This window comes from Anthonomus grandis, chromosome 6, assembly GCF_022605725.1.
Source record: "Anthonomus grandis grandis chromosome 6, icAntGran1.3, whole genome shotgun sequence".
Classification (NCBI taxonomy): Eukaryota; Metazoa; Arthropoda; class Insecta; order Coleoptera; family Curculionidae; genus Anthonomus; species Anthonomus grandis.
This window is the reverse complement of record NC_065551.1, coordinates 3,403,892-3,418,809: the sequence shown is the minus strand read 5'-3', so window position 1 is coordinate 3,418,809 and position 14,918 is coordinate 3,403,892. Positions and strand designations below refer to the sequence as shown.

Below are 14,918 nucleotides of genomic sequence, written 5' to 3'. Positions count from 1 at the left end.
GTAATGAGATTGACCTGAAGTTTATGAGTCCCCAGCTTTTAAAATAGGTATTATTTTAGCAGTCTTCCAAATTTCAGGAATCTGTTCTGTTGACAGTATTAAGTTGAAAACACCATCTACACCAGATGTTAACTTATTTTTGAGTTTTTTACTAGCCAAAATAATCTGGGAAGCATCAACGTTGGAAATGTCAAAGTGGGGCACATTATCAGAAGTCGACGAATGGTTAATGAAATTTGATTGTATAAATGCCTCACCAAAGAACAGTGCAAGAGCATCAACTATGTCTTGTGGGTCATTAATTACCACGTCATTAGGTAGCCTCATCATACCAGTAATCCTGGTGCCAGCCTTCTTAGAACCAATAAAATTCCAAAAGCTAGATGGGTCCAAAGAAATATTCCTTTCGGCGTTTGATATATACAACTTATATTCATTGCGTATTTGTAGTTTGATATACAGGATGTCCCATAAATAATAGTAAATGATTTAACAGCAAATTCCTTAAAAAAAAAGAGGTTAAGTAAAGTATTCCTAGTCCGAAAGTCAAAGACCACCATCACAGGGTGATATATTTAATGTATTTTGGCCAATTCTTCGTTTTTAATAAATTATGGACAATAATTATTTATATAGTCTGTCCAAGATAAGCATGTCTATCATGGGGATCTTAAAAAAGTAAAAAAATACAAAGATGGTTAAATGAAAAGGTGCGCATTTTCAAGCTTAACAATATGCCGTTTAGAAAATTTTAAAATTCCGAGTAGTTCCGGAGATATGCCTAAAAACCGAAATTTTCCGATTTCGTTGTATTTTTTCAACACGACATTATTTAAAGGAATAGACACATTCTTATGACCACTTTTTAAGCTCTAAAAAACAGCATTGAGATATTCTCCATACGACGTTTCGTTTCGGAGAAACCATCATTAACCTAATTTTTTTATATGGCACGTAAAAAAAGTATACCCTGTATTAAATAGCATATTTTATTACGAATGCAACGATATATGACAGAATATGATTCTGCAATATTTAAATTAGACAAAATGGGTTTTTATTGAATTCCTAATAGTTTGGTTTAGTAGGCAGTGAAATGATGACGCTGAGTATGGAGTAGTCGGTTATTATTACTCTTGCCTCAAAATTTTAAATTAAAATACGCGAATATAAAAAAATTTCTTAACATATCAGGTGTAAGGTTCTTGAACGCAGCAAAAACTATTCTCCTCAGCTGATCCTCAAATTCAAAAACACACTTGTAAACATAGTTTTTGCAAAACTCCAAGGGAAAAAGTCAAGCGGAACTATGTCCAGCGAACAAGAGGGCCACGAAACTGTTGAACCTATACATGAAATCTGTTCAATAAATACTCACGCATGATCAGGACATTTTGCGTGGGAATACGATCCTGCTAAAATCAACAGTTTCTAACCCTTGCAAGCGATAAGTTGTCCGAGGGTTCTTCCAAATCGGGTTCCAATAAATTGCGATAATGCTCTGGAAAAATGAGTTGTCGTAAAAAAGGCCCAATAAATTTGTTCCAAAACCACATATTAAAACCAAAATGGTGCTGATGCCTAGCCATTCGGTATATTGAGGGATTGTCCCTTGACCAACAATAGATATTTCTCCAGTTAAAAATTCCATACTCTCGTCCGACCAGATAATCCTATGGGGAACTGTTGTTTTCCAAGATCTCCATAATAGACATCCTTATCTTCGACACATGGTATACAACAAATCTTAAAATTAACGTTTTTTAGAATTTTGTCATAGAGGGCGCCACCCAAAACCTTTTTTATTTTCTTTAAATTCTGTAAGGCTGATTTTTTTTAGGCTTGATATAATTTAACTTTTTATTTAAAATATGCATTGCAAACAGTTCTGCTTGAAAAAGGTATACTTCAAAAATCCAGATACGCGTTATCCTTTTCGAGATATTTAGATTATATTATGACCATTCGTCCGATAGTGCTTAAAATAAACAATGCCTTTCTGACAGCTGGGTAAAAAATGTTGGCTTCATTGAATAGATCAACTACTTCTATCTCCCTTAATTGATCATCTGATAAAGCCTTCTTCGCCCATAAATTATGCCAAAGGTTCAGTTCTCCGGTGATATTCAGGTTATAAAATTCTTGAAATGATTCTGCGTTCTTGTGTACGTCTGTAATGCTGGTTTTGGTCTTGGTCATATACAAGGGATGAAGCTTACTTAAAGCAAACGCCGGAGTATTTTCCTAGGAGAATCGAATGATGAAATGAGTAAATCAATGTATGGTATTATCAGGGAACGCCGCCAATATTTGTTATCATTGTCTGATGGCGGATTCTTCTATGTGTTTGCTTGTAAGCAAGACGTGGAACCGAAATTTCTATGTTCAAATCCATTGCAACAGCTCGCGCTTTTTGAAGCATTTCATTACTTATTCTATCAGGAAACTCGCGGTCATTTCTGAGAATGTCCTTGATATTTTTTATGTGTTCCCCCACCCAGATCATGTCGATTGATTTAGCTTGGCTAAGTACTAGTTCTAAAACTGCTGAATATTTGGCTATTGTTTGTAGAGCAATAATAAACACTGGTTTTGTAACGGCTGAATGCAACTGATATGCAGATTTTCTAGTGGCAAAATTTCCCTCTAGGGATAACGTTTCTAGAGATATCACAAGTTCTGGGAAATTTTGAGAAAACTTTCTGATTAATTTATATTTTTCGGACCATCTCGTCTCACACAATCGTGATAGGTTTGGAGCGTAGTTTCGACGTGTAGTCGATTTTCTGAAAAAAGTTATAACTTTCTGAGAGTGGCGACAGTATTTCTAATTTCTGGCACTGCATTCGCATCATTCACAACAAGGTTAAGTTTGTGACTTGAATAATGAAAATATAAAGCACGACGGTATCTTTTCCTGCCATTGTAAAACAGCCATCGAATCCAAACCCTACGCAATCTTCGGTTGGGACGTTAGAACTAATCAAGAGATTGTCAACTGTTTCGGCAATTGTTAAAGCATTTTGTGCTTTTAGTTCAACGAACCCTACAAATTCTTCTCTGATTTTCCTTTTGCTTTCGTCGTAGAATCGCACGCCTATTGACAGGTGTTCTTTTCCAGCTACATCTGCTGTTTTATCAGCTAAGACTGCGTAAGCCATGGTCTTCTGAACCCCACTTATTATATTCTCCTTAATAACTTCGCCACATAAATTTATCAATTCGTTTTGTATTTTTGGCGATGTGTAAACTGCATTGCGACGCGCACTTTTCCAGGCGACTCTTTAATTTGTGGTCCTCTGAATTGATTCTCGACTTCAATAAATCTAATAAAACTCCTTCATCTGTTGGTTTTCCCCTAAGAAGCATATCATGTGTACCGCAAAATACTATACAAGAAAAAATTGATGACAATCTGTCAATGTCTGTTTTCATCGATTGCTTTTTGGTGTCCACTTTGCAGTTAAATGTCTACAGGAAAATTTTCAAGAAAATTGTCAGCAGCACTTGTCGCTGTTAGGTGAAGTTTGGTCGTTGCATGCTTTCAGTAGTCTTCATGCATATTTTTGAACTTTATATGGACATAATGACCATAAATGATCCTAAAATTCCTCCCACAGTGCTGATGGGCGGAGGGAACAAGACACGATGCTTACGAAGAGCACCTTTTAGTCCCTTCGAATATACTAGCCATGGTGCATATTGATCCAACCAAGCATGATTAAATTTTCATTTCAAATGGCTTGCATTACTTTCAAAATCTTAATTTCTGGGCGGGATCCAAGGATTTTTTAACAACTCCCTCTTCTTTTCAGTCGATAGCTGGGTAGCCAACATAACGACCCAGACCATTTTCATGATAGCCATCGTCCACTATAATTTCAGGATCGACGTTGATGTCATAAATTTGTTGGGACGTTGATGGAGAGCAATAGTTGGCAACAGATAAATTTACAGGTTCTGCTGGAGAATGTGACGCTTGTCCAATGTTAGCAGGCAATGATCTTGGCATTACATGAGTAGTTTTATTATATTTGTCATTTTCATCGCTTCCGCTTCCACTGCTACTTTCCTGACCTTTTTTCTTTTTTCGCGTGTTGTCCCTAAAAAATGGATACACAAAATTACTCTTACGGTGTTTAGGCATAGGACGAAAATACGGAAAATAAAAAATCAAGATACCTATAATAATTCAAATATCATTTACTTTGGACTTGCTATGAGTAAGAGTAAAATTGCGATATTCAAAATTCATTAAATTTGTGGTTTGAACAAAGAAATCAAATAATCATATTAGGTTTTGTTTTGTTTTGACTTACCTCTTTCAAAGAATTTTCTGATATCCATTTGATATCCACAGAGTAATATTTCCAGTCTCCAATTGTTGCGTAGTAAACATTAATTAAATCTCATATCAGATAATACTCGTGTTAGATCATTTTGTTTCAGTGACAATCATAATATCTATCCTGCGCGAATTTATGAAATCAATAAACTCCCCAAGTTTGTTAATTATTCCATTAACATTCCAACATGCATCCTGAAAACACTAAATTTTATAGTTAGGCAAAATTTCGTTGAAGAAATGTGTCATAATTTCAAACTTGTCCTTTGAGGTATCGCCTCCCTCTCGAAGGATTTGTGTAAATTGTTGTACTGCCTTAAGAGCTTCGTTTAAATTTATGAGTGAATTTAGTTCCCTAAATGCGCTATTGAGATTGAATTGATTTGTATTCGTTTTCTCGTTGAACTGAATGTCTTGCTCTGCCTCATGATCCCACTTAAATAATCAAATATTCCGGCTCCTGAAATACGTAGAAAATACTCGACTCTCGACTCTATTTCCGTCCTTGTCTCATACTTGCTATCACTGCCTTTCCTTTCCAGCTAGAACCTTCTTCGTGGTATTGTTATTCAATAGAAGATGTCGCTATTGACCGTATAAATTGATGCTATTTCAGATTTCTCTTCTTCTCTTTACTGGAAAAAGTACTGTCGCCCGTAACTAGATAGCGCTAGATGTTGTTTTCTTCCAATTATATTCGGCTTTAATCCTAGAAACTACGAGAGGCGACGGTTTCGCGGGAGATTTAAATTATATTAAGTCGCTGATAATATACTATGTCGAATGTTGTAAATTATAAATAAAAAAATATTAAATCAAAATAACTGATTTCATTTTGCGAGTAGATAACACGTTTTTAATCCTACTTGCCAGGAAAATTGGCGTTTATTTTATCTTCTAGGGGGAGGTTCCTGCCCTTTCCCTGGAAGAAGATAGAGGGCAGGGGGAGGCAGTTGTCCTCCCTGCCTCTACCTGGGTACGCCCCTGACTGTGCCTCGAAACAGAAGAGCCTCAACCCATTCTACATAGCGAGGGCGTGAGAACACAAAAAAATCAGCTCCCCTTAAGCCAGCAAAGATTGGTAAAGGGAAGCTAAAAAGAAAAAGGAGCCCTGCTAAAGTACAGACGCCAGCAGAGGGAATAGTACATGGTTAATAGTCTAAGTCGCTACACAACCACAACAGACACCCACAACAGAAGAAGAAGAACTAAAAAGTAACTAACAAGCCGCACTGCCAGCCGCTGCAGCTTGCGGTTGCTATCCGACGCAATGGGCAGATACATAACCGAAAACTTAAGGCGCGTTTAGACGGTTCAATTTGGGTGTTCAATTTGGGTGATCATTTCGGATGAATCATCGAAAGTGAAATAGAAGTGAATCGTCTAAACTAGTATTCATCGAAAGTGATCATCCAAGATGAAGATGAAATAAAATTGAACCCGCTCTACTTTGTTTCACTTTCGGTGATTCATCGCGGATGAATCATTAAAAGTGAACCATGTAAACATTCCCGGCGCGGCGTACAGTGATTAATGAATGGTTGAAAATCTAGCATGATTGGTGGCTGTTATTTACTGCGGCTAGTTGTTTATAGCATTTTTATCAGCGTTCTACAACGTAAAATTATTAAACATTTAAGTGGAAGGAAGATCATACTCCGTTAATTTTGAACTTAATTAAAGACCGACAGTGCTTGTGTAATACGAAAATAGAAGAGTATAAAAGTAAAACTGTCCGAGAAAGAGCTTTAAAGGAAATCGTCGACGAGTTAAATATCGAAAAGGTCACAGTTGAAGATGTTAAATTAAAAATAAAAACAATCCGTACAAGATACTCATCCGAGCTGGCTAAAGTGAATCAGTCAACAAAGAGTGGAGTTGGGTCAGATGATATTTACGTACCTAAACTTTTTTGGTATAAACTAGCAGATTCTTTTTTAAATGCAGTATGTGTACCAAGGACTAGCACAGCAACTAAAGTAAGTATGATTCTTTGTCTACTCAATATTTCCAAAATAAGAGGTGTGATTATTGGAGATTTCCAATAAAATCTCACTTAAATAACTATATTAGCAACGTAAATCATAAAGAAATTTAAATTATTGGAGTTTAAATCATTTTCCATTGCCACGGGACAATTTCTGTGGAACAAAACTCTTTTGCGTAATTTTCACGCAAGTCTGTAGCAGATCTCTTAGAGTTGTTACTTATCGTGAGTTTAATATCTCTAAGACCATCATGTGTAACCTGCCGCCAATTTCCAGATAAAATCCTGCCTTGCTCCCATAGTTCAGTATCAACCAATTCTGCATTAAAGTATGGGTTTTGTCGAGAAGAAGTTGTCCTGAGTTATGAAGAACACCTCATGTTGTTTTTCACTATTAGTTCAGTTGTTTCTACTTGCAGCGGAAAGGCCTTTTCAAATATTCGAAAACGCGACACGAGAATGCCAATCGCATTTCTACCACGCGACGCGCCCTGGATAGCCGGTAATTAAATATCTTTTCTTCGTCGTATAATGATTTTTTGCTGTAAGGTTTTAAGAGATAGGTTCTAAGAGGAAAAGCGTCGACACCATTTTTTGGTATATTTAGCCAATTATTCTCAAAGGCTTCATTAAATGTGCATTTGAAAAATACTAGTGCATCGTTTGCTCTATCATTCGTACCGACATCAATATATAAAAAGTTGTAGTTAGCATCTACAATTGCAAAAAGAATGACACTAAACGTTTTTTTTATAGTTAAAAAAATAAGAACCGCTCTTCTTAGGGCACCGTATCGCAACATGTTTGCCGTCCATAGCCCCGCAACAATTAGGAAAGTACCAAAGAGTGTAGTAATCCTTCATTACTTTTTCCCACTCCTCCATTATAGTGCCAACCTGCAATGAATAAACGATGTAAAAAAAATGTTGTACTTTAAAAAAAAATTGTGCATGAATAAAAAAATATGTATGAACGTGTACCATTCAATTTAATAAACAATATCTATTTATTTCAGATTCCACATCGTAAATCAAGCCCGACTCAAGATATTGACGATACAGATGCCACACCTGTAGAAGCATTAGCAAATGACGATGCACATAAAAGAGTCACAAAAGATAACACCCAGAGAGACTGGAAAGCTCCATCTTCAAAAAAGAGCCGTTTTTCTGAAGTTGAGAATGTAGAAAGGACGATTGATAAATTATCTGCACTTCCTGCATATAATTTTGCCACAGAAAGTGAGCATGAATTTGATCACTTCTGTAAAAGTCAGTCAACACAACTGAAACGGATGCCCCTGGACCCCTTTCCCAATATTCTCCACAATAGACCTACTCGCCTTCGCCGAATAGTCAGATGCCAAACTCGACAACATCCTATGTAATAAATTCCTACTCTGCCACCCCTATTCCTTCAACATTACAGTCGCCTAAGCTGCCGAACTTTGTAGAAAGTGCTGTCTAAAACGAAACTAACCCAGAACAGACATCTCAGGATATATTGTCACAAGCCTTGTCTACTGTTGATTACCAGTAAATAAATATTCATTATATTCACAGATTATATTAAAAGTATGTGCCTTATTATTTTAATGTAATATAACCATATTATACCTAACTACTACTTACCTTTAAATATACTTTAAGAACTTTGTAAATAGCGTCCAATACTTCTGGTAAAAACTGAAAGATAGAACATTTTGGTACACGGTATAATGCTTCTAGTGTTGCAAAGCAATCGCCTGCTGCAAGATATCTAAGTACAATGTGCAGTTTTAGCCTGGGGCAAATACTTTCTCTCATATTTTTATTTTCTTTTTGAATTAGTGGCGCCACTTTTTCAAGTAGCTATTCAAATTGTGCTGCAGACATTCTTAAATGATTTTTAAACATTGGTTGATCTTCGGCAATCCATTCTTATAACAAACAAGTTGACGCACCTATTATATTTCGCAGTGGCGAAGCGTGAACTTTTTTTTCGGGTCGACAAACAATAAAAATCGTTAATTAGAAAAAAATGTGTATTCAATATTATTCACTTTAATGAAATAGAGAATGAAAGCGCATGAAATATTAACTCAAAGAGAAAAATTATGTAGTGATATAAAAACGAAAAAAATAATTACTACTAGCATTAAAAGATAGATAGATAAAAATAAATACTACTTACAAAAAACACAACTAAAATACAATTGCCAATATCGAACAGTCGTTCATAAATAACCACTAAAATATCCACTAAAAAACCTTTTCTATACACCCAAAAATAAAAATACTAATTATTAAATTACTATAGCACGCGCCCACACCAAATGCAGATTCATCAAAACGAAACAAAACTGAAGATGTATTGCGGCCGACCAGATCAAGCGTGTCAATAAACAATAACCCTCAACAGCATAATAAAATAGCTGGTCGACTTCGATAGACAAAAGCTCGAATGTCTTTCCCGCGAGTAAATTTTGCATACGTAATAGGCTGAATGCTGATGCGGCGGGACCTCTGTAGCCTGCTTGATACATGATTCGATTATATACTCCAAATTTCGGAAGACAAATATCAATGTGTCTTCCTGGGGCTCGTATACATTAATTAGCCCTGTATTTTTATCTTAATCGGTGCGGCAGGCGGGGCGCGCCTTCGGATTAATCATGTTTAGATACTATATAATAATAGTAAGGATAGCGACTATGTTCTGTGTTATTTTTTTTTAATTTTAATTTAACAATTACATGAAATAATTACGTGATCAATTAATGACAAATAACTAAATAATTTTGGGTAGACAGTGTCTACCTTAGTCTACTCGTACGCTTCGCCACTGATATTTCGTCGATTTATCCATGGCTGTATCCACCATCTTCTTATTTTTCTACGTTTTATTTTTCTTAATTTACTTAAAAGATATTCACTGATTATCAGAACGCCTGTACGTACAACTTCATTTGGCGCCATTTTTTAGTGAACTGAATAATTCAATTTGGTAGATCCGTATAAACATTGTTGTCAAAATCACTTTGGATGATCCATCCGAAATGATCACCCAAACTGAACCGTCTAAGCGCGCCTTTAGCTTTAAAGTCGTTTCATCGCTTAATTATTTGATTTAACCCTTAATCTACTTACGGCACTTGTAAGTACCGCTAAATTCTGGTACCTTCAAATCCCAAGACCAGAAATCTATTAGATTTACTAAATGTTTTTTGTAATTCTGATTTAAAAATATAGTGCTATCACTTATCAAAATGAGTTTTTGCAAAATTGTATTTTCTTATTAATTTTTTTTTAGTGGTACATAGAAGTACCGTTGGGATATTTACCACAATAAAAAAACTCCAGTGTACAAAATAAAATAAATTTTATTACCAAGTAATTTCATGATATTCAGTAAAACATTGTTTTTTTTCGTTGCAACACAAAAAAACTTTACATGCTGAACAAATCGAATAGGGTTTTGATTGAATACCTCTTGAACTGCATTGTTCACATCTTCCACGGCGTGTTTGAAACTGCACCCAATGACGACCAAGGTTTTCAAGCCTTACACTATCTGGTACACTGTAGTTGTACTTTCTTCTTTTTGTAGGATTTAATGATCCATCAGACAATCTTTTCCTGATTTTTTGTAAAGGAGACCTGTTTATTAGCCCCATAGTTAAATCTCTCCTAAATGTGAGCAAATCTTTGCTAGAACCTAAATCTAAAAAGTGCTTGGATACATTGTAGCTGTTAACAAATGTAATTTCAAACATAGCCCAAAATAAACGGTGCCACCATTTTTTTGATCGTCTGTCAATTGAATAACAGTACCGCAATCGATCTGCATGATCAACCCCTCCCATATATTTGTTATAATTTTTTATTGCACATGGTGCAGTTATGTCACATTTTTTCCAGTTTTATCTTTTCTCTGTATGATGGTTTCTTCTGTGCCATGAAAATTTGAGGCCGCATGGACAACACGATTTTCCTTCCATTTAAAATATGTGATATCGGTGTTAGATACCATCATATCTGCTGCCCCTCGTTCCAACATCTTATCAGACTTCATATTTTTAGGTAATCTTTTTCTATTATTTCTAATTGTACCACACGCAAATATATCTTGACCACGTAAGATTTCCAACAACTTTATCGTGGTGTAATAGTTATCGAAGTAAACCAACTTTTTTTTACCTCTTTCCTCCTCGGTCATATGTAAAACTACCCTCTCACCCAAAGTGTGGTCTTTATATTTTGTCTCTATTATCTCATTTTTTCCCTGGTATATGTCAAATTTTTTAATAAATCCATATTGATCTGACAGGCACCAAAGCTTATATCCACGTTTGACTGGTTTCATGGGGTTAACCTGCTTTAGCACGCTCCTCCCCTTAAATTTGACAATAGATTCATCCAATGATAACTCCCGACTTCCATAATAAAGAAATTTAAATTGATTATTCAAAATGTTGAATAATGGTCTGACTTTATACACTTTATCTTTGTTTTCCTTAGATAAAAGGCTGTTGTCATTAATATTTTTTGAAAGCGGTTTCTTGACATTGCCTCACTTACCAAAGCAACATGGAGATCTCTACTAGTATTCCAGTAACATGATAGGCTGGGCAGTTGATGGTAGCCCATCAAGAAATTTATTCCAAGAAAGCACAAAAATTCATTTTCTGTTAAATTTAATGACTTCCCTTTTTGCACAGCATAAAGGTTTGACTGAAAAACAATTTTTTCTACAGCTGGAGCTAATAATTTTAGAAAAACGCAAGAGCCGTATCACATTCAATAAACTCGTTTTCATTAATTCCTGCTGGTTGATTATATTCTGGCAAATCAGGAGCTTTTGCTAATCTTCTTTCCCATTTTCTTTGTATTGTTGATTCGACATTTTTGTCGTTTTCCTCTTGATCACCTTCAGTTTCATTGTCATTTATATTTTCTAGATCGAATTCACTCTCTATCTGTTCTGTAACTTCTTTTTGTTCACTATTCATCACCTTATTTGTATCTTCTAAAATTTCTTCGGCTTGATTATTAGAATTGTCACTGGAAAATACATCTGCTAATGGACCTAAAAATACATTAGTATAAATATATACAGGGTGTCATTGAAATGGTGTAAAAAAATTCGGGGGGTGATAGTACTTCTAAAAATTTTAAAAAAAGTTCCTATAACTATAGGGCGGAAAATGCATATTAAGGGAGTTAGGGGCACTGAAAGGGTAAATTTAAAAAACGGTTTTTTGAAATTGTAGGCTTAAAAAACGAGATAAAATTTCGAAAAAAAATCCTCTGCCATAAATTTTGACCCAAAATCAAATGGTGATACTGAAAAATAATTTGGAAAATCGGAAAGGGTAGTTTTTGCAAGGGTAGGGGGTTAATTCGTGAATAACTTTTTTTAGGTTATTTTTTTCGCAACGTGGGTTCATTTTTTAAAAACTACATACTTTTTCCTACAAAAAAGGTACTCTTGTTGCACATCGCCCAGAACGATGGTTTTCGAGAAAATTGAAGGCAAAAAGTTTGCTCTGATGGGTTGCTAACTGGTTAAACAACATAAACCTATGAAAGTTATGGGGTTTCAAAAGTAAACACGTAGTTATTAAATAATTAATTGAAAAATCTAAATTTTATGATTTTTAAAACATCTTATTGCTTTAAAAAACGAAATAAACCAATTACCAAAATTCCTTATTAAAATAATGCATTTCTTAATTCATTCATAGTAAATGTTCAAAGTGACCACCATTCATTTCAATGCAGACATCTGCTCTTCTTCTCCATGATCTGCGTACCCTGTGGAATATCCCTGGGGTTGTACGAATTTGATTGGAACAGTCGATAATGCGTTGACGTAGTTGCTCTTCAGTATTAATCGGCACTGAGTAAACCAAAGTTTTCAAGTGGCCCCAGAAGTAGAAATCTAATGGATTAAGATCTGGTGATCTTGCTGGCCAAGCTTGTGGACCACCACGTCCTATCCAACGCCTCTCAAAAACTTGGTTTAAATGATTCCTCACCGCTAGCGGAAAATGAGCTGGTGCACCATCATGCATAAAATACGTGATCTGCCTCTGTGCTATGGGAACTTCCTCCAAAAGTGCTGGTAGATCATGTATTAGAAAATTAAGGTAACTTTGACCATTTAGCCTAAAATGTTTATTATTATAAATAATAAGCGACTTTTCAAAAGGTGTCAAATTAACCTCGGGGGTAGAAAAAATGGTCCAATAAGTCTATCGCCAAGAATTCCCGCCCAAACATTAACTGAGAATCGAATTTGGTGTCGACTTTCCACAACAGCATGAGGGTTCTCATCGGACCAGTGATGTGTATTATGGTAATTGAAAATTCCATTTCTTGTAAACCCAGCTTCATCCGTGCATAAAATATTTGCCAAAAAAAGGGGTTCTTGTACCTGTTTTCTTAATAACCAACGACAGAAGATGACTCGAGCGGGATAGTCTGCCGGAGCAAGAGCTTGTACCCTTTGGATGTGATACGGATGCAGGAGTTGAGTTTTAAGAGTCATCCACACAGAATGGCGACTCACGTTTTCCCGCGCTGCAATTCTCCTTACAGATATCCCCGGATCTTCCTCTACATGTGCTAAAAAGCGCTCCTCAACATCAGGTGTACGTACCATCAAGTTACGGCCACGGTCTTGGTTTCTATGTCCAAATGAACCTGTGTCTCTTAGGCGCTGATGAATTCTCGCAAATATCCGGTGAGAAGGTGCCCTGCGATTTGGATATTTTTGGACATACAAGCGCTTAGCCAAAAGACCGTTTCCGTTTGCTCTTCCATAAATAAAATGTATATCTGCCAGTTCACACACAGGGTATTCCATAATTTGTGAAATTTTACGTTTACGCACACTTCAACAACAATCAACTGACAAAAATACATAATTTATGAACCAGAACATTTCTTTTGCGTACATGCAAAATAAATAAAGTGATAAGACCGCATACCTTCAATAGCTACGTTTACCCCGCGAGTACCAAATATTCAGTACGCGGACTAAAACCTCTACATTATTCTCAAACCTATTAAGTCACAATTTGGAATAATTTACGTGTAAACTTGTCAACTCGCGCACGTTGAGTTTGAGAATAGGGGATTGGGTCCGCGTATTGAATATTTGGTACTCGCGGTGTAAACTAGGCTAATGAATCAAATAAGTATGCATTTAATAAGGAATTTTGGTAATTGGTTTATTTCGTTTTTTTAAAGCAATACGATGTTTTAAAAATCATGAAATTTAGATTTTTCAATTAATTATTTAATAACTACTTGTTTACTTTTGAAACCCCATAACTTTCATAAGTTTATGTTGTTTAACCAGTTAGCAGCCCATCAGAGCAAACTTTTTGCCTTCAATTTTCTCGAAAACCATCGTTCTGGGCGATGTGCAACAAGAGTACCTTTTTTGTAGGAAAAAGTATGTAGTTTTTAAAAAATGAACCCACGTTGCGAAAAAATAACCTAAAAAAAGTTATTCACGAATTAACCCCCTACCCTTGCAAAAACTACCCTTTCCGATTTTCCAAATTATTTTTCAGTATCACCATTTGATTTTGGGTCAAAATTTATGGCAGAGGATTTTTTTTCGAAATTTTATCTCGTTTTTTAAGCCTACAATTTCAAAAAACCGTTTTTTAAATTTACCCTTTCAGTGCCCCTAACTCCCTTAATATGCATATTTATTAATATGCATATTATTCCACCCTATAGTTATAGGAACTTTTTTTAAAATTTTTAGGAGTACTATCACCCCCCGAATTTTTTTACACCATTTCAATGACACCCTGTATATATATATATATTATGTAAATATAAATAATATATACATGGATATAAGTATCTAGACACCAATAAACTTTAAGTATACACATTACACATACCTTCTTCAACCGCATCAAAATCCTCCATATCAGTGTCAGGATCATTAAAAGATGGAAAATATTCATCTAAATAAAAATCTTCATCCTCTATAATTTCCAGCAATTCTGAGTCAGACAACTTTTTTGTATAAAAGTTTTTCTTTGCCATTTTTGTATACTGTCTTCAAATCTAAAAATGCAACGTTATTTATCCCAACGGTACTTATAAGTACCACTCTGAACTAGGGGTCATAAGTGGTGTTATTTAATAAAAATTGTATAAATATTATTCTAGTATACTCTTTTAACATAAACAAAACAGGAATTTTACCATAAATAACTTTAAAAATTAAAATTTCTAATAAAAAACTAGAAAAATACATACCAAATTTATCACACCACGCACTGTCACGGTCAGCCACAGAAGTCACAGAACACAAATATAAACTGAAAGCATGAAATGTCAAAGCAAGTAGTGGCAACCTAAATTTTGTATTTACCGATAGGTACTTAAAAGGATCGTTAGAATTTAAAAGCATTTTTTACATGTAAAGAGGTTTTATGGGCTTTTATAAACATGGGACTTTAAAGTACCGTCAGCTGGTTAATGTTATAAACAATTTGAAGGTCATGGGAGACTAAGGGTTAAGGAAATAAAAACCGATTCCAGTCTATCGGTAATTACCTAAATGGTATTAACC

At 35.1% G+C, this 14,918-nt stretch overlaps 1 long non-coding RNA gene across 1 annotated transcript; it reads right to left on the bottom strand.

The window, feature by feature from the left end:
- Positions 1–9,675: 9,675 nt before the first annotated feature.
- Positions 9,676–14,818, bottom strand: LOC126737925 (uncharacterized). Its single transcript, XR_007661165.1, has 3 exons — positions 14,603–14,818; positions 14,239–14,407; positions 9,676–11,399 (listed from the first exon to the last, which is right to left on the bottom strand). It is a non-coding gene; the product is annotated as an uncharacterized LOC126737925 (long non-coding RNA).
- Between the last annotated feature and the right edge of the window lie 100 nt (positions 14,819–14,918).